A 20024-nucleotide genomic window follows, 5' to 3' on the forward strand; every position below is an offset into this window, starting at 1 on the left:
ACATTTAGGGTAAACCCGAGGAAATTATGCAAACCCTTAGCCTGAATATACACATTTTTGGAGTGTGCTTTGTATGGCAGTGACAGCTGGCTCCAGAGCTGTCACTTCTAATCAGTCGTCTTCAACATCTTGGAGGGAGAGCTGGACAAAGCTGCCATCACCTCTGGTCTCAACTTCCTCTCCCCACTCAATCACAGTATCCTTGTTGAGGCAAACCAAACGATATATTTGGTTTTCTTCCCCCATCAATCCCCACGCCCCAAAATTTGCATCTGAATATTTAAACTATTAAACATATTAAATGTTGTTAACTGTTATCCAGAAAGAATGAGACCTGAAATTTTCAGGCTAGCAATCACTGAAGTGGAACTAAATGTACCCCTTTAAGCTTTACAGTTATCATTGCCATTTATAAACATTTAATATGCCACAGAATATTGCTAAAAACATACGTCTGTGGTAAAGCAAACACAAACAGGTTTTCCATTAAATTTTAATTTGTAATTTAAAATAGTTTCAAAATAATACTTTCAGCTAAAGAAATGCGTTGACATGTTTTACAACATTTAGAAGCACTACAGTTCTTTCCAATTCAGTTACATAAACAAATCCGTATTTTCAGACTGACAGACATTTCTTCCACTCCACGTTAATATGCTTTAATGGGGGAGTCAACTGTGAAAAACCAATTGTCTGCAATGAAATATGGCTCAAAAGGGCCTCATTAGAACCCTAGGCCATCATTCAAAATACAGTATGGATTCAAAAAGAGAAACATTGCTGACTTTTTCATATTGCACAGTGACTTAAACAAGATAGACAATTTTTTCCAACTCTATCTTTTGCCAATAAGGAAGTGGTATGGCAACATGAATATAGGGCATATTCCATTTTATTTGTGCACTTTCTAGTTAAAAAGACAGCATGGTCAACATTTTGAATTTGAAAAATGCCATCACCAATTGTAAATGTTCAAAACAAGATACCAAAAAGTACATCTGATTCTAACCAATATGTGATCAATAAAATTTATACACTATGTAGAAAACGGTTTTACAAGGCAGTTTTTGGGTGATACCTCATTCAATTCACTTCAATGGGATAATTTTTAGAATATGGGAATTATAGGTCTTGCTCTAATAGTCATTTAAGATTGGAACAAAAACAGTGCAATCAAACAATTATTGTCAATGAACAGTATATGATAGATACATACTGAAAGTTTTGGTTATTCAGTTTTTCGATTCTGACCTAATTACAACTTCGAAGTCCACTTGACTGAAGTTTCCAAATTCCATGACCTTCAGAACTTTCACAAAGTGTGCACAAAGTTAAATTGATGAGTAACTGAGCAGTTTTGGTAGTTTAATTTAACTTCTCCTTAGCCCATATTGTTATAGTAAGGAGCTCAAACATTGGTTATTAATGTTTTTGCATGCTTTTCTGGACATTTGCAGATCATAGTTGCCTCTCAGTTGCCAAATATTTGGCAGAGAAGTACTTAGCTGTAGTATTTCTAAAATAAGTGTGTTCATTGATGAAGGGCCTGATGTAACAGAAATTTAAAAAGGGCACTGCTAAAGTTGATCATTCATACAACCTTCAAATGAACACATTAGAGATTTTACTCATGGAAAATCCAGAACTGGGATTCTCTGCATTTATGCTCAGAATCTGTTTTATAAGAGGGAGGATTTTGTGAAATTACTGGCATACCAGATGCATACACAAATTTTCATTTAATCATGGATTAAATGCTTAATTGAGGCAAACTGGGTTTATGCATGAGATTAGCAACTTTATCTTGTGAGAAAAATTAGATGAGTTCATGTTTGATTCCCACCTTAGCCACATTAATTGATGAACACAGAATGGTGGAATGGTACAAATTACTTCCTTGTCCCAATTTAAGAGAAAATTGGCTTGGATTCCTGACCAATAAAACTTCAAGTGTGTATTATGTGGACATTGGATGAGGAAAAGATCGGCTATGATGGTCAAACAGCCTGCTAACAATTATCAAGATTCACAAATAATGGCTTAAGTGTCTACAATTGCAGGAGAGGGAGAGGGGGGGCATGGCAAGGATTTTTGTAATTGAACAAAATAACACCAAACTATGTCAGTTCAAAAAGTAGCTGCAAAACAGCAATGTCAAGAGAAATGTATTTTTTTTTAGGATAAATGTGATCACCACCTCAGCTGCAGATGGGTTTCCACCATTTTTTTTTTGCGGAGGCAGAGGAAATTTTCTGGAAGCAGAAAATGGCACTTTACGTGCACAGACTGACTGCTTACTGTTTTCCATGTGTATGCTGCCATTTTGTTCAAAGGCAGCAGTTATGTGGAGCACAATTTTATTTAATTCTGGAAAGAGTGGTACCAATTTGGATTTGTGCTTATGCTCAGAGGCAAACTTTACGTTTTACAGGATGGCAGTACTACATTCATAAGCATGTTGCATGCTATCTTTATATCATGGCAACTTTTATAATTAACCAACATATTGCTGGACTAAAAATTGGGAAATGTACACAGCAGCAAACACTCTGCCCATTGCTGAAGAACCGTGTGCACAGCAGATATTAAAGCAACTTTTAACATTCCTAACCAATATTTCTTTACTGTAGCAGATGCTTATTATGTGGAATAGACTGGGTCAATGTAACATGAATGAATGCAGTCCTGGCAGAGGAAAAAAATGAGGTTTCAGTAAAGGTATTAGGACATCTATATTATATATAAATATGGGCAAGTTGAAATTTTTACAATTTTGTAGTACAAATGAAGATAAATTACATTTCTTAGTTTGTGTTATTACTCAGGTCACAGGGTCCTGTTAAGTTATGCAAAGAACAAATTTACCTTTGCATCATCGCCTTTCACAACGAGTTCATCCTAAAGTACCTTACAGCCAATGAAATACTTTCCTCGTCCCCATTATAATGTAGGAAACACATAGCCTATTTGCGCAAAGCATGGTCCCACAAACAGCAATTATATAAATGATCTGTTTTAGGTGTTGATTGAAGCATAAATGTTGGGCATAACACCTGGAGAAATTCCCTGTTCTTCTTTAATTTGTGCCGTGGGATCTTCTTGTGAGAAGGCAGTTGAAAGATCTCTGATAGTGCAGGAATCCCCCACTGAAAATGATTTTGTGCTCAAGCTTTGGAAGGGGGGGTCTCAAATTCACTACTTCTATCTCAGAGGCAAGACCTCTACTACTGAGCCATGGTTGACACCATGTGTCACAAATGCAGTTAAATTGTGTACCAAGCACTATTGTGGAAATGAGTAGGGTGAACCCAATTATTTTTCATGAGAACACTTAGGTGACCACAATACCCAAGATGATTAGCGCTACAGGAGAAACAAAGTTGAACATTAGATATAATGGTGCTTGGTCACTTTTGAGAAATGGCAGCTGCATTTTAACAGGGTTGTTTCACAAAAATATCAAGAAAATATATATAAGGGCACAAACATCCAACAAGGACTGGTGGTTGAATATTCAGCAATACATACTCAGTACAGATACAATTAATTTGCACAGAAGATGGCTACAATAGTACAGTGAATGTGTACGCACATAAATACAGATACCAACACCTCTATGCGTCTTATATTAAATTTAATAAGAAAAATACAATGAGCTTCCCAAGCATCATGAAACCTTTGGTGCCAGTATGTTAATGTTCAGTCTACAAAACATCAGATTATACAAGTCAAGAATAATTAGCTAATTGAAATTGAGATTCAGCATCAATATTCTGGTACGGTAATGATCTTCAGTTTGGTTCATACTTCAAAAAGCCCCAAATTAGTCATAAGTTATTTGTAAAAATGAAGTAGAAGATACATAAAGGTGAGAATCTAACACCAAAAATGTTATTACTTCCTTTTTTCTGCATCTGTGCCTTTCACTAATGATTATTTATTCAATTACTTGATTGCCTCAATTAAAAAAAACTTACACACTTTCTTTGCTTCTATGTTACACATGCAGGACTGAATTAGAGAAAAGTAACGCCATTCAATCCAATAAACAGGTAAATATTTAATTTCACATCCAACCCAAAGTTCTCCAGCGTTTCAGTTAATCGAAAAGCACACAATCAGATCACAATATGGCATCGGATTACTTCATAAAGCCAGTAGAATGACATTGTAGTGACTGTGATCTGAAATCTGTTCCAATTTATTATACAGTACAGAGGCAAATCTTTCATGCAATTGCTGCACTCCAAAGTCTAATAATAAGCTATTAAGAAATCTTCGTTACACACATCAGCCTAGGTTAAAATTTGCTCGCTTTCTTCAAAATATTTTTGAGCATTTATTTAAATAGTTCTGACCAATATCCATGCCACTAAGTCCAATTTCTGACTACAGCCAACTAGAATCAGGAGCAGGTTTATAATAAATAATCATGTGTAAAATACTACCCAACACTGTCTCCCAATCTCACCCCCTCCCACAATGCAAGTCCTTGTTAAAGCTGAAATATTTAAGCAAAATGCTTTTACTATAAATCTTACTTGTTCAAACATGAATAAATTCACAAATATACAGAGTACTAAAATGCATTCCACATTTGAAAAAAATAGCGAGTGATCTCTTGGGCTAATGAGCCTTAGACTAACAAACACCAACACGGAGTAGACTTCTGTCAAACAATGCTCTGCCTGACCATATGGTTTCTATAAAGAGGGAGTGGACAAATTACTGTTGTGCATTTGAATCAAAGCAATAATGTCCAATTACGGTGTAAAAATCACCAAAGTTAGCACCTTCAGCTGGAAAGCTAAACATACAATGAAAAAAAATTTAAATTCTTACCAAATCCGAAGTTCTTCATTGACATTAACAAAAGATTTTATCAAGCTCTTAAATCAAATCAACAACTGAGAAATAAAACTGACCAATACTGCACGATACAAGGAGAATGGCATCTGGCCGATCAGACAATTTGTACAATTACGAAAATGGGACACTTTAGTTGTCCGTGTTAATGACATAGCTAAATCCTTCGAAATCATCTTACCCCCAAAAAGCAGCTTTGTTCTTGCCCCACTTTTTTTTGCTTGATGTGGATATGAACAGATGGTCACACACACTGTTCAACGATTGAAGGAAAAAAAATAATGTTGAGACAAAATAGCGATTCTGTCTGTCCGATCCAAAATGAGCAGAATATTCTGATTGGACAAAACTGAATCATATGAGCCAGGGTCCCAGGCACGTGACAAAACCTTTTCCCAAATCCTCCGCTCCAGTCTTCTGACTACTGTACGTTAAAGCGTCTCATCATTCCGATGGCACGAACAAAAAGACCACTTCTCTGACCAGACAGCTGCAGGCTACCATACTGCGCCAGTATTACCACAGCTCAGAAAGAGCTCTACGAAAGGCTAAGTCAGCTTACTGGGACCGTAGTTAATCTTCCAGTTTAGAAATCCAGGTACATTTCATTGGACTCCAAACAGCCTTCTGGTGAACACAACTTAACATGGAACTTTTTTTCAAAGAAGATATTTATTGATATATGTATAGAACTGCAAAGGGGGGAAAAGGTTGAAGGGAATGAGTAGGAATGAGCAAAATGCTCAGCGACCTCAAAACCAACCACCCAGTATCTCCCTTCAAGCCAAATGTGTCCACAATGCTGCTTATTTCTGAATTGTGTCAGATTCAGGAAACACTTCACTGCATCCGTTATGTCCTCATTTTAAACATGAATAGGCGGCCTGTTGTGTTTTTATCTTTAATCAAAATAATTAAATGCAAACTGCAATAAGCATTTGTTTTGCTCTTTATTTTACAAATTGATTATTTATATTTTTATATAGTTTCTTTTCAACGAAAATATTTTTACACTATTTCTTGATGTGTTCATTTTATAGCAAATCATAGATCTGGGTAAATGACAGGCTACAGTGTAAATCACTATGTAATAAGTTACAGAATCCATGACTTTCAAAGGCAAACCAAGATATTACTGATCAAAAACCTTTTCAGTTCCCAGTGATCACACCTCTCAGTTTAATCAGATAACCAGTCTACAAGTATAGAACAAAGTTTAAAATATCAAATACACGCAAATGATGCAGAGCTGGAGGATGATGTGACAAAACATTCAGTTCTCAAGCAATTCTGAGAATATAAACCGTAAGACAAAAGTCTGATAGGAGAATGCTTAGATTACATTAATCTGCAAATTTTTTTGTAATTAATTCATGAGATGTGGATGCCGCTGGCTAGTCCAGCATTTATTACCCATCCCTAGTTGCCCTTGAGAAGGTGGTGGTGAGCTGCCTTCTTTAATCGCTGCAGTCCCTGTGGTGTAGGTACACCCACAGTGCTGTTAGGGAGGGAGTTCCAGGATTTTGACCCAGTGACAGTGAAGGAACGGCGATATATTTCCAAGTCAGGAAGGTGAGTGGCTTGGAGGAGAACTTCCAGGTGGTGGTGTTCCCATGTGTCTGCTACGCATGTCCTTCTAGATGGTAGCAGTCATGGGTTTCGAAGGTGCTGCCTAAGGAGCTTTGTGCAGTGCACCTTGTAGATGGTACACACTGCTGCTACTGTGTGTTGGTGGCGGAGGGAGTGAATGTTTGTAGATGGGGTGCTAATCAAGCGGGCTGCTTTGTCCTAGATGGTGTCAAGCTTTGAGTGTTGTTGGGACAGGCACTCATCCAGGCAAGTGGAGTACACTCCATCACATTCCAGACTGGTGCCCTTGTAGATGGTGGACAGGCTTTGGAGAGTCAGGAAGTGAGTTACTTGCCACAGGATTCCTAGCCTCTGACCTGCTCTTGTAGCCAGTGTTTATATGGCTAGTCCAGGAAAAACCGTTCAGTTCAGTTTCTGGTCAATGGTAACCCCCAGGATGTTGATAGTGCCAGATTCAGCAGTGGTAATGCCATTGAATATCAAGGGGTGATGCTTAGATTCTCTCTTGTTGGAGATGGTCATTGCCTGGCAGTTGTGTAGTGTCAATGTTACTTGCCACTTATCAGCCCAAGCCGAGGTACTGTCCAGGTCTTGCTGGATTTTGACGTGGATTGCTTTAGTATCTGAGTCATCGCAAATGGTGCTGAGCATTGTGCAATCATCAGCGAACATCCCCACTTCTGACCTTATGATGGAAGGAAGGCCATTGATGAAGCAGCTGAAGGAGGTTGGGCCTAGGGCATTACCCTGAGGAACTCCTGCAGTGATGTCCTGGGACTGAGATGATTGACCTCCAATGACCACAACCATCTTCTTTTGTGCTAGGTATGACTCCAACCAGCATAGCGTTTTGCCCGATTCCCACTGACTCCAGTTTTGCTAGGGGTCCTTGATGCCACACTCGGTTAAAGCTGCCTTGATGTCAAGGGCAGTCACTCTCACCTCACCTCTGGAGTTCAGCTCTTTTTTTCCATGTTTGAATGAAGGTACTGAGGTCAGGAGCTGAGTGGCCCAGGCAGAACCCAAACTGAGTGTCAGTGAACAGTTTGTGAAGCAAGTGTAGCTTGATAGCACTGTTGATGACCCTTCCATCACTTTACTGATAATCAAGTGTTGACTGATGAGGCGGTAATCGGCCAGGTTGGTTATGTCATGCTGTGTAGGGCATAGCTGGGCAATTTTCCACATGGCCGGCTGGATGCCAGTGTTGTAGCTGTACTGGAACAGCTTGGCTAGGGGCGCAGCAAGTTCTAGAGCATAAGTCTTCAGTGCTATTGCCGAAATATTGTCAGGGCCTATTGCCTTTGCAGAATCCAGTGCCTTCGCCATTTCTTGATATCACCTGGAGGGTATCAAATTGGCTGAAGACTGGCATCTGTGATGTTGGGGACCTCTGGAGTAGGCACAGATGGATCATCCACTCAGCACTTCTGGCTGAAGCCCTATCTTTTGCACTGACATACTGGGCTCCCCCATCATTGAGGGTTAGGATACTTGCAGAGCTTCCTACTCCAGTGAGTTGTTTAATTGACCATCACCATTCACAACTGGATCTGGCAGGACTGCAGAGCTTGGTTGTGGAAACACTTAGGTCCATCTATCGCTTGCTGCTTATGCCGTTTGGCACCCAAGTAATCCTGTGCTGTAGCCTCACTGGGTTGATCTCATTTTTAGACATGCCTGGTGCTGCTCCTGGCATGCCTTCCTGCAATCGTCATTAAACCCCTGGCTTGGTGATAATGGTAGAGTGGGGGATAGGCCAGGCCATGAGGTTACAGATTGTGTTTAAGTTGGTGCCAAAAGAAAGACACTCACATTTCACAACATTGATAACTGCCTACAGATTTTACTTTGCAGGCTTTTGAGCAGACACTTACTTTCATTGGGCTTCTAATCCACAGTGGTATCCTCAACAGGGGGGCTGTGACATTTGAGTAGGGCAAGAAACAGCAAGACTCTTTAACCATTCAAATTGAAAAATCTCACTGAGACAGAGTCTAAACCAGGAGGTGCAAGTTAGATTTAAATCAGGTACAGAAAGCAAAATAAAAACTGTGAAAGTAAGCTGTGATTGAGATAAAAGACACATAAAAGACAAAGAAAGTTAGTTAAATTTTCTCATTTAAAAAAAATTTCCAATTAAAATCTAAACAAATGAAACTACACACTTATAAAAGTTTATTTTCAGTGCCAAAGGGATTGTTTTGCAGTAATTATCACAACATACTCTGAATGCACCAGTTCCAACTTCTTCTGACCTGCTTGATAGGTAGCAAGTGGGTGGTACAAGTTCACACCATTACAATAATTTTACTGCAGAGGGCTGTTACAGCATAGCCTGTGGAGGAGTGGGGGTAAGTGTGACAGCAACAATTAGATTTCTGTATTTAAATGTGCATATATGAATGCCAGACACTGCTGTCCCATTTACTTCATAATAAGTGAACACTGCTAGCCTCACCTTATCAACAACATAAAATCCAAGTTAATCTGATTTTATTGATTAAGGGATAAATATTGGCCTTGGATCCAACAAAAAAGAGACAGTATCTCAGCTGAATGCCTCTTTTGAAAAGCAGTCCCTCTGACACTGCAGCACTCCCTCAGTACTACATTGATTGTGTCAGCCTAGATTTTGTGGTCAAGTCTCCAGAGTCAGGTTTGAGCCCACAACCTCCTGACTCAGAGGCATAAGGCCACTGAAACATGGCTAACATCTTAGCAAGTCACAAGATCGATATTGAAAGCAATGGATGATTTACAAAAGTTACCATTGAGTGTATGTCTTCCTGAGGTCTGTTGCTAACCTCTACTGCTTACAACATTTCCAATTTTCATGCCAACTGTGAACTTTGAAAGTATACCCTGTATACCCAAGTCCAGGTCATTAACATATCAAAGGTGTTCTAAAACCTATCCCTGGGGAACATCACTGTATACTTCCCTCCAGTCTGAAAACCTACTCCAAATTCCATCCACAATGGCCTTTAAAAAGTGTAGACCACAGAGCAGGAGCTTGTCATAATGTACTGAATTGATTACTGTGCTCACCAAGAGATGTGAAGATTGTACAATGCAAGGTCAGGTTACAAATAGATACTGTATATTCTACGGAACATGTTCTTCCACAAATTTGGGAATGCCCTTCATAATTTACACAGAACACTCTCTTGGAAACAATGGGTGAACATTAATCTTTTGCACTTCCCAAGTGCATATCAGGACTCCAAGTCCATAATCATCCACCCATTCAATTCAATGGACAAAACATCAATAGCTAGGTGTTGAATAATTTCCTGATCCACTTCTGACATGAGCCAGGAATGAAGTAGAATTTGTTGAATTTTCTCTCCAAAATCCCCTAAAAAAATTAGGAGCAATGGTTCAGATATTTATCAGAGAGCAAATCAAATTCAAAAAATGCCAGCCAGCACTGTAACCCAACAGATAATCCAGGACAACTCAAGAAATTATGCCTATCATAATAGTCACCCATCACATATCTTTAACTGCATCAGAAATTCCAAGAAGAAATGAAACCTGACAATTATACTTAATGAGGAAATATGAGACCACTCATTTACTACTATTGTTTTAATGAAATGCTGTCACTGGCTCAGGGTCATTCTTCATCAATATGCCAAATTGTTAGATTTTTCTATTTAACTTCCCACAAAAGCAGTTTCTAGTACATCACCATTACATTTTTGTTTTTCATTCATCATCTTTGAAATTCATATCTTAAAAATAAACTGAAATTAGCTTCCAAGTAGATTTAACAAATCAGGTCTCAGCTCCTATGAATTTAAGGAATGGTTTTCAATAGGAGTCAGCCTGGTCTGATTTATACAAACATGTTCAAGCCTTTATAAAGCTCCATGCTTTTTATGTGAACACTAATATTAGGGGTTGCTTAGTGGAGACCAGGCATTATTCTAATCATTGACATGGGAAAATTTAAGTAAATGTTGAATTTATTGTAAGCTAGTAAATAAGTTGTACTGTACTTACAAGGTTAGGGAGGCTCTTCTACAAAGAAAGATGGGAAAATAAATCAGCAGATTCAGGAGAACAGAGGTACACTAAACTCTTGCTACCAGCCCTCTCATATATGTAGACTTGTATGTTGCCCCTAGCAAGGGCACAGCATTCACCTTGAGGCCTGTCAGTACACTACATGGTCATAACCACCCCTATGACTAATTGTTCCAGAAGGGCGTGAAAATGAACCACACTCAATCCAGGGTCCTAGGATGGGAAATGAACAAATGGTAAGGGTTGTAGCCCCTCAGGGTGTAGGACACATCCTGTTAATCAATACTATTAACCTCACTAATTCACCTTCATCTTCCAAATGAGCATAAGGGTCAAAAAACACAAATTGCAGCACTGTGCATTATAGAGGAATATGAAGTCAAGTTTATTACATAAAGCTCACTACTTTGAAAGCTCTAAATCAGAGCTAGAATTTAAAACCAGTTGGGTGGATTGCATGGCATGACACACTTGGTTTGGTTTGTGCCACAGTCCCACATCAGATGGATGCAAGAATCAGGAACGTGAACTACATTAACACAAACTGCAACATTTCAACTCCAAATTAAAGGAACGCTGCCCTGCAGCATTCAGCACCACCAGAAGTGTCAAGGTTAAGACTTTTGATCAGCAAGAATGGCACCGATTGCAAGCCTTTTAAACTTACAGGCCTGTGCTTACTTTGCCGACTAACAAGCTTCAAAATAGGTCTCACATTGAAGACACTTAGTAGGAACGGACACGACTTTCATAAATGCACTTTTAAATTATGCAAGATACCTTAAGAACGGAATCTCAAATGCTTAAATATTAGTCTGCTATAGATTCCTTTTGGATTCAAAGGAGTCAGTCACTGCCTTATGCACTCAAAATCCTATAAGAGTTGACTCATATTACATATATTTGCAACATTTGAGCAACAGTTGCCTTTTGTACATTTAATCCTTCAATGTTTCTAAGGCTGACTAAGTTAACTTGGTGAGGCGAGGCTGGATACAATCATTACACAGCTTTTTTCAGTGAACATAGAAAGCCAAATTATAATCAGATTCATATTATATTAGAATTCAGCTCCATTGCAAATTTTATTTTGCTAGATGCCTCAAAATATTCAGCTAGGACCATTCTACATGTTAATTCGCTGTCTTCTCCACCTGTTAATGGATCTCATGCCTCACACTGCTTGATTAAGTCTCTGGAGTGGCATTTGAACCCACAACCTTCCGACTCAAAAGCAGGAAGGAATCTGACCGCTAAGCCAAGAATGCCATCATATAAATGTACTACTTTGAGAAAAGTAAAAGCCAATCACATTCTAGAATTCTAGTATCCCATATGTTTTTTTAAAAACATACCACTAAAGCAGCATGGCTTGCACAAGACCTGTTGACATTTTTAGAAGGAAAATCTCAGGTTCAAATAGCAAATCCTGATAAAGTAAACACCAACATGGTAAAACTTCTTGCTTTTTAATTATTTAATCTACACAGTAAATACTTCGTTATTAGTTTCCACTTACCTTGCGGCGTTTTTAAAAAATAGATTTAGGGAGAGATGTACAAGCAGGTTTCCGTCACCAGTTGATGTTACAGCGTTTCCTAATGTTGCCTGAAACAGAGGGGACACAAGACATGTTATCTCAGAATTTTGTCCAGATTGGGAAATTGAAAGGGTTCAATTCAGCTAGTGATTAAACCAGAAGTTGCTCGAGGAAGCCAGGAGAATTTCAAAAAAAGGAGAAAAATGGAAATAAAGATCTCAATTGGCTTATCTTGGTATATTACAGGCAGAAATAAGCCATGATCTCTCTGCTGCACTTTTCTTCTGATACCTTAATTCTGATGCCTGAATCAAGCTGCAACACCAGGCAAATTGTGAAGAACATCTGGTCCAATCATTTGTGAACTAGATTCAATTTCAAAGCATGTACCCCATACCCCAACTGCTATGAACTCATAAGGTTAGAATTTTGCTCCAAAAAGGGCAAGAGAATTCCAGAGCTCTTGCAAGATTTTCAACGGGTTCTTTCATCTTAAGCAAATGGACATATACTAAATCACAGTCAGGGAACTCTAGATTAGAGTTCAAGATAAGATGAAGCTATCAAAATATGACTGCATAATTAAAAGGGACTGCCCGCATGCGACACTCAAAATAGAATCCAACTGCAGTGAAGACTGAAATTTAGCTTCTCGGCAATAATCAGGGGATGCCTCAATCAGGCAGGAGATGCAGCACAGTACTGCTATTTCACATGATTTCCTTTGGAAGAGAGCTTGCAGGGAGTTTGAATTTTGAACTAATTCTAATTTTGGGAAAAAAGTGAAAAGTGCAAGCTTGCGCTTGCTTACCCTTGAACAACTTGCCCTTCAATATCTGCAACAATAGAACAAGTTAGAGAAGCTCAGATGAAGTAAAGATGAGGCAGCTCATCATCTGAACTTGAAAGGGGGACTCTTGAACGTAACTTCTGTTCATCAATTATTTATTACCTGGCTCATGGAAAAATAACAAAATACACAATATTAATTTCACATCACCAATGATGACCATGTCTTCAGCTGCTTAGACCAAACTCTGGAGTTCCATCCCTAAACCCTCCCCCTCTTTTAAGACACTCCTTAAGACGCTCTTGGACCAAAGTTTTTGGTCACCTGTCATGCATGGCTTGGTGTCAAATCTAATTTGGATTTACTCTTGCGTGAACCACCTCAAGGCATTTTTACTACATTAATGGTACTATATAACTGTTATTCTTGTTATAGTTGGAATCCTTGTACATAAATTAAGACATTCATTCATCTAATTCAAGTCATATCGCCCTGTCACCATCAGTTCCAAATTCAATTTAAAGTCAATGGCATCATGCTACAAGAAATGGAATTCCAGATGCTACAGTAATGCTGGCAGAAATCAACTGTTACCCACAAATAATCCAAGAATAATTTTAATTCAAGAGAAGGGAAATTCTAACTCAAGCTATTACTATACTTTGTTATGCCTGCGGTACAAAGAACATGACTATTTAACTGATAATTGGGTTTAAAGAAATATATCAAGAATAAGGTGATCATGGACTTGATGAGCTATAGGGTCTTTTTTTCTTTTCCAATCTACCCATGCAAATTCAACCGCAATGACCTAGTGCAAAGCCAATTCTAAACTAGCCATGAGAAGTTTCTCACTTGTAGGAAACTCCCTTAAAATCTTGCTTGTGATGGCTCAGTTAATTAGTGTAAAGATTGGTATTCATTACTGATGAATGTTCACTCTGCTGTTCTTTTTAAAGAAACCCAGGACAATGTTGCCAAAATCAGGCACTATAATGCTTCAGTACTGTGGCCTTGCATCACAAATGGGAAAAAAAATTACCCACTCAATGCAAAACTATTTTAGTTAATTAGTAGCACAATGTTTCACAAGCTGTTTTTATTTCCACACGAGCAACATCTTTGGACTATTATCTCAGACATAAATGTCCATAGTGTAAATCAGTACTATACCAAGATTAACATTTGATACAGAAGGTGACAGGATGAAATCTACTCCAACCTTTTTCATCAAGCATCATATATATAATGCACCTTGTTTTTATTAACTTGTCACGAACAGGGCAGTGACCTAAAACAGTTATTAAGGGTGCTTCTGTCCTCTAGATGAGGAGAACTAATGGAAAATTCTGCCTTGTGCTGCATTAAGCGACAGGCTCATTTCAATACAAGTGCTGTGGCCTTCTAGCTAAAACCAATATTCAACAAAAGTAAGCAGCTCAATATGTTAACAATGGGCATCTTCTCTCTCTTTCCCCATCACCCCCTCCACCCCCCTCAAAAGCTGTCTATATCTGATTTTGTGTGCAATACCATCTGCCGTTGCCATCAGCAAAATATTATGAAATGAATCATTTCCACTGCTTATATTACTGGACAAAGGAAATCAAGGGCTTAATATGTTTTGGAATGTGAAGCACATGAACAATCTCCTGGACTATTTCAGTGACAGACAAAAAATAAACAATAGCATGTAATTTAGTTGCTGAAAGATTAACTATTAATTTCAATGCTGGGGTTTAAGATATTCTATTTCTAGAATTGACATTGCAAGGATATTTTCTGTGGGTAGGGAGACAAAAGTGTTTCATTTCCCTTGAAAATGGGCAAGCTACTCATCCAATATTTAATGCCATCAAAATATTTAAAATCCAACTCAAATGATCGCAGAAAGTATTAGTTACCTTGTACCACAAACATAACTCATTAAAATTGGCAAAAGTCGCTACAAGGCAACCAAATGACAAGATGAGGGCTGCCAATCAGCAAGTATAACTCAACATTCCACAGAATGTTACTACCCCACATACCATTAAACGGCCTCATAAATAAAGAGTGATCAAAAGAGTGCAGCATTAACAGAGTGCTAAAGTCAGGAATTTGGTGCACGAGGGAATTCAGTGCAAGCAGGGTTTTTTTTACTCCCAATACTGGAGGTGGAAGATTGAGGTAGTAAACACTTTAATATTTGTCTGCTATTTAGTGCAAGTTCATTTTTTCTCTGCGCGTTAACTACAAATGAGATATAAAACAGTTGCTCGGTAGTACAGAACTTGAATATTGCCGAAGAGAGAGATGTTGCCAAAGCTTTTCATCCTGCACTCTTCAGGGCAACCGCAAGAATGCCAAATTTCAAACAACCTATACTACAGGAGAAAAGGGTGCTCATTGATTGGCCAAGGTATTACCATGGCGAACACAATGGGGAAAACTATAGGCTCCCCAAGCACCCAGGTAATTCAAAAAAAGGTGCAAGGCTTGAACATATTCCTTTTGTTTGCAGAGAACAGGTTTCTGTGTATGAATGTATGTCGCTTCTAGCAAGCATAAATGAGCCACGTTAAGAGTTTGACTGATCATCTTAAACTGGTTATTAGTGTAGCTAATAAAACACTCCAGATTGTTCAGCAAAATGCTGCCCAATCACGGAATCACATCTAATAGGAGACATTTTGTTTTGGGTTTTGCAAGCTCTTTCTGGTTGAGTACAGTCTGTACTCTGCCTATTACAAACAACCAAAAGAACATGCTGTTTGTTCAGCAAGTGTTGCCCAATCCAGAGTATGCTATCAGCTACACTTAACAATCAATCTAAAATAATAAGTCGAGCTCATTAGACTTTCACCCCAAAACTCAGTCAGATACTTAACCAAAAATTGGACCACTTAGTCGGAGTACTGCTTTGAAGATTTGTATAAGGGTTGAGATTTCTTGGGCCTTCCGTTTACTTCTGGCAAGTTTGTCCCTTCAAATCTCCTCCAACTGTCATTTGGTTGCAAACTCCTTGTTCAACACAGGTGTCTTAAGCATAGCCATCCCTGGTCAGAACTCTCCTGCTTCTGATATTTTTTTAACTCTGGAGTTTTGCATCTAAAGTTCTCTCAGCTTGGCTTTACCAGAAGTTCAACTCACTTTTAGGAGCCCTTCAGTTAAGAGTTTCACTCTTTTAGCCAACACAAAATTTCAACTTAACTCTATTTGAGAGAGATGTTGACTCTTTTACAGCCTTAGTCCAAAATCTCAAGTAAACTGCTTGAACACAGAACCACCCCCTATAATTAACTTACACTGACTTTTTTCTCTATTGTTTATCTCCCAGGCAGCCTGGTCACAATCATTTACTGGAAGCCGAGCACTTTACCGTAAATCTGCTTTCAGAGAAACCTAGTTCTTAAAGGGACCATCACTCCAAAATAAATATAGGTTTTTCCTTCTCATGGGCCATCACACCTTTACAAAGATGAGTAGGGAAGCTCTCCCTGGTGCCTTGGTCAATGGCTATCCCGCCATCAACATCAAAATAGATTGCTTGGTCAGTATCATATTGCTGTGTGTACAGTGGCTGCCGTATTTCCTACATTATAAGAATGACTATCCTTCAAAAAGTACTTTATTTCCTGTTAAGATCTTAGGAGCCTCCTGAGCAGATGAAAGGTTCAATACAAGTCTTTTATTCTACTCAACATTATCTTATGCAAGTCTCTAAAGCCCCTCTTCATTTGAGTCTTCTTTTAAGGTTGGAATGTAAGTTTTTAATAACTTTTGCTCATCTCATTCAGATACTCAGGATCAATCTTGTGAAACTTCTTTCATTCCAGAGTTTGGGTGCCACCCTTATGCTTTAACAACTAGAAGTGAACTTAATGCAACCTTGACAATAGCTCATTTCTACAATACAATTATTTAAGTTTCATCCCAGTCAAAGCTCAAGGCCTGCACTTGAGTTCTCTATGCAAATTGTTCAACATTCCAAGTTCAGTTTTCAGTTCACAAAAGTGATAACGTATCAAAGAAGAATGGTGGTGTTCGATTGCTTTCTCGCTCTAGTTAAGAAGCTAGAGGAAAACTCCCCACTAGCCTGGATGAGTGCAGCTCCAACAATACAAGAAACTTGACACTATCCAGGACAACGCAACCCACTTGATTAGCACCCCATCCACAAGCATTCACTGCCTCCACCACCGACGCACAGTGGCAGCAGTGTGCCAACTACAAGATGCACTGCAGGAACTCACCAAGGCCCCTTAGACAGCATCTTCCAAACCCATGACTGCTACCATCTAGAAGGACAAGGGCGGCAGATACATGGGAACATCACTCTCTGGAAGTTCCCCTCCAAGCCACACCAATCCTGACTTAGAAATATGTCACTGTTCCATCACTGTCACTGAGTCAAAATCCTGGAACTCCCTCCCTATCAGCACTGTGGGTGTACCTACACCAGATAGACTGCAACGATTCAAGGCGGCATCTCACCACCACCTTCTCGAGGGCAATTAGGGATGGGCAATAAATGCTGGCCCAGCCAGTGATGCCCACATCTCATGAATGAATTTTAAAAAAGGCATATTTATGTATATCCAAGATACAAAGTGGTAATTTCTTGATTGGACTCTTCAATAACAAGTTACATAATCCAGATTTATCTAATTCAAGTCACATTCCCCTGCCCCACCACACCCTCAACTACAATTGAAAGTCAAATGGCGCGAAGTTGCAAGAAATGGAATCCCATTTTTTCATGTTCATTAAACATACTTCACCTTACGAATGCCAAGTTATAAAACCACTTATATATAGAATATTTCAGTAATCAACTGCAGGTAATTTAATTAAATCAAGTATAATACAGTTAATCTTACATCATATATAAAAACATGGAATGTATAATCACTACAGTCAGATATGAAACTGAAACAGTATATTATGATACTTCTACCTTATATTCACTCGGGTATGCATTATCCTTTAAAAATGACTCGTAATGTATTGATCTGAAAGCTGCCTCTGTTATTTTTTCTGAAAACAACAGAGTAATGAAACTAAATCTAAGAATTTCTGATGTAAGCCAGTGCTTGTATATGTTGTGAAAGTTAGCAACAGGGTAATATACTGTTAATCTTGCACTGTATTGTTACTACCTTCTGAAGTCATTTTTTCTTTAAGTTACACAATGCTCTGCCTATTATGTGCAAGCTTTTCACAAGCAACTGATCAGAATTGACAAATTGTAGCAACCAACGTTATTCTATAAAGCATTATGGTTGCAAGTCTCTTCCATTTTTCTCCTTCACATATCTTTGAGATCAAAAGTAGTAGACCTCTCTGTAGTTAGAGCATTCAAAAACTCTCAATGTTGCTGCTAAATTAAATAACGCAAAAAGGAATTTGATGATCAAGTTTAAAATTAAATTGTATAATTGAATACAAAGATTGTAAGGATAAATTTCAATAGGATGGGTCAACAAGCTTTTACAGAAAAATGAGGTATATTATCCAAGATGAGTAATATTCTGGATGGAAGTTACAATAGCAACCACCTGTGATTAAATTCCTGCCTCAGGAATCTTAATGAAATTACACATGGCTCAGCTGGGGAAATGGCTATAGTGGACCACATTCACTTTCTTTGCTCTTCATACTGTTCTGGTTTTTCTAATGGTAAATTAGCATGAGTTGATTTATGAATTAAATGTAACCAGGAGTACAACAACTTTATTTATATAATGTCTTTAACATAATGAAATGCCTCAAGGCGATTCATAAAGACGTCATAAAATAAATGACACCGAGCCATGTAAAGAGATTTTAGGGTAGATGACCAAAAGCTTGGCCAATGAAGTTCATTAAAAGAGTGTCTTAAAGGAGGCAAGAGAGGTAGAGGGGGTTAGGGCTGAAGGCATGCCTGCCAACAGGGATTAAAATTGGAGATGCTCAAGAGGCTGGAATTAGATATTGGCGGGTTGTCAGGCTGGAGGCCTAAACTTGGACCAATATTGGTATGAAGTGCAGATGTAAGATGAATGCAATCAAGCAACATAATAGTTACAAAAAGTTTATTCAGAGTGGTTAGAGTTGATTAAAGAAAAAAGTACTTGCTCACTTCTGCTCTGCTTTAACTTCTTCAGATATTGCTGAAGCTGATTCACGAGAGCTATTCAGTACCATTCTGGCCATGAATTAACATGCAAAGCTTAATCAATATAATTGGAAATGTTAGAATTTATGGTATAATTCTATTCATGTCAGGAATTCCCTATATTGTTGTTGAAGGATAGTATGGATAAGAAATTTGCTGTGTTATTCACCATTCATGCCCAAATTTCAGAAGTGTACTCAATTGTGGAAAGCCAATTACTTATTTTATTGCAGAAAAAAAAGTGACAAAGTTAAAGCATATCAAAAATGCTTGGATGCCATACAGTATTAAATATTAAATTGTTATGGTGAAATGATTCTACCAACTCGAAGCCTCAGACTTCAGTACTGTTCCCTATCTGGTGAGGTTCAAACACCTCCCAGATCACTGATGGTGCAGAAAAAGCTTTTTTTGCCCGAAGTGATTACTCCCTCACATTTATTATCGCTTCCCCATTGCAACCTCTCAAAAATTCACTTAATCAATAAACTACAGCAATATTCTTCTCAAGCTCCAAAGGTAATCTTATATGTCTTTAGTTTCCACCTCTCCATTTTATTGAAATGAAGGCTCCAACTCTATCAAAAACTGAAAAATGAGACAACATCCATTCTCATTCCTTCTCAGCTTTAGGGTTTTAAAACACTTGGTACTACACGTTCATTACTCCCCGATTAATATACTTATCCTTTACTCTACAAAATTCGCAGTGTGCTTCACTTGTGTTTTCAAGAAAACAGCTACAATATTATTCCTCTTGCTTGTTCAATGGGAATTAGACGTAACTAGTCTAGGGTAAGTACAAGAAATGCAGTGGATGCTGTAGCATTGATTTCAATGCGCAAAAGGAAAGGCCCTGCATCAATTACAACTGAACTGCAGCAGCTGCTCCTCAGAGACTAGAAGTAATTTAATAGTTTGAAATCTATATATTTAAAGTAATCATCACCCTACCCCCTCCTCTTTATTCCAGCTTTGCCTTGGAGATGCTTCAGCATGGGCAATGTTACAGTGTAATGGACATAGACTTGATTGTTTTGACAGGCTGCTTACATGCTTTAACT

General features: G+C 38.3%; 1 protein-coding gene and 1 long non-coding RNA gene across 48 annotated transcripts in view; both read right to left on the bottom strand.

The window, feature by feature from the left end:
* Nucleotides 1-20024, bottom strand: part of LOC144686370 (poly(rC)-binding protein 3) — a 169721-nt gene that overhangs the window by 65048 nt on the left and 84649 nt on the right. For all 47 annotated transcript variants that reach the window (XR_013577918.1, XR_013577917.1, XR_013577919.1 and 44 more), the window contains one exon: nucleotides 12011-12099. The gene's annotated coding sequence lies outside the window, so the exon portion shown is untranslated. The remainder of the gene's footprint in view (nucleotides 1-12010; nucleotides 12100-20024) is intronic.
* LOC144686368 (uncharacterized) lies at nucleotides 8618-10641 on the bottom strand. The gene is made up of 2 exons (XR_013577912.1): nucleotides 10468-10641; nucleotides 8618-9817 (listed from the first exon to the last, which is right to left on the bottom strand). It is a non-coding gene; the product is annotated as an uncharacterized LOC144686368 (long non-coding RNA).

The sequence above is a fragment of the Cetorhinus maximus genome, chromosome 11 (genome assembly GCF_964194155.1).
Source record: "Cetorhinus maximus chromosome 11, sCetMax3.hap1.1, whole genome shotgun sequence".
Lineage (NCBI taxonomy): Eukaryota > Metazoa > Chordata > Chondrichthyes > Lamniformes > Cetorhinidae > Cetorhinus > Cetorhinus maximus.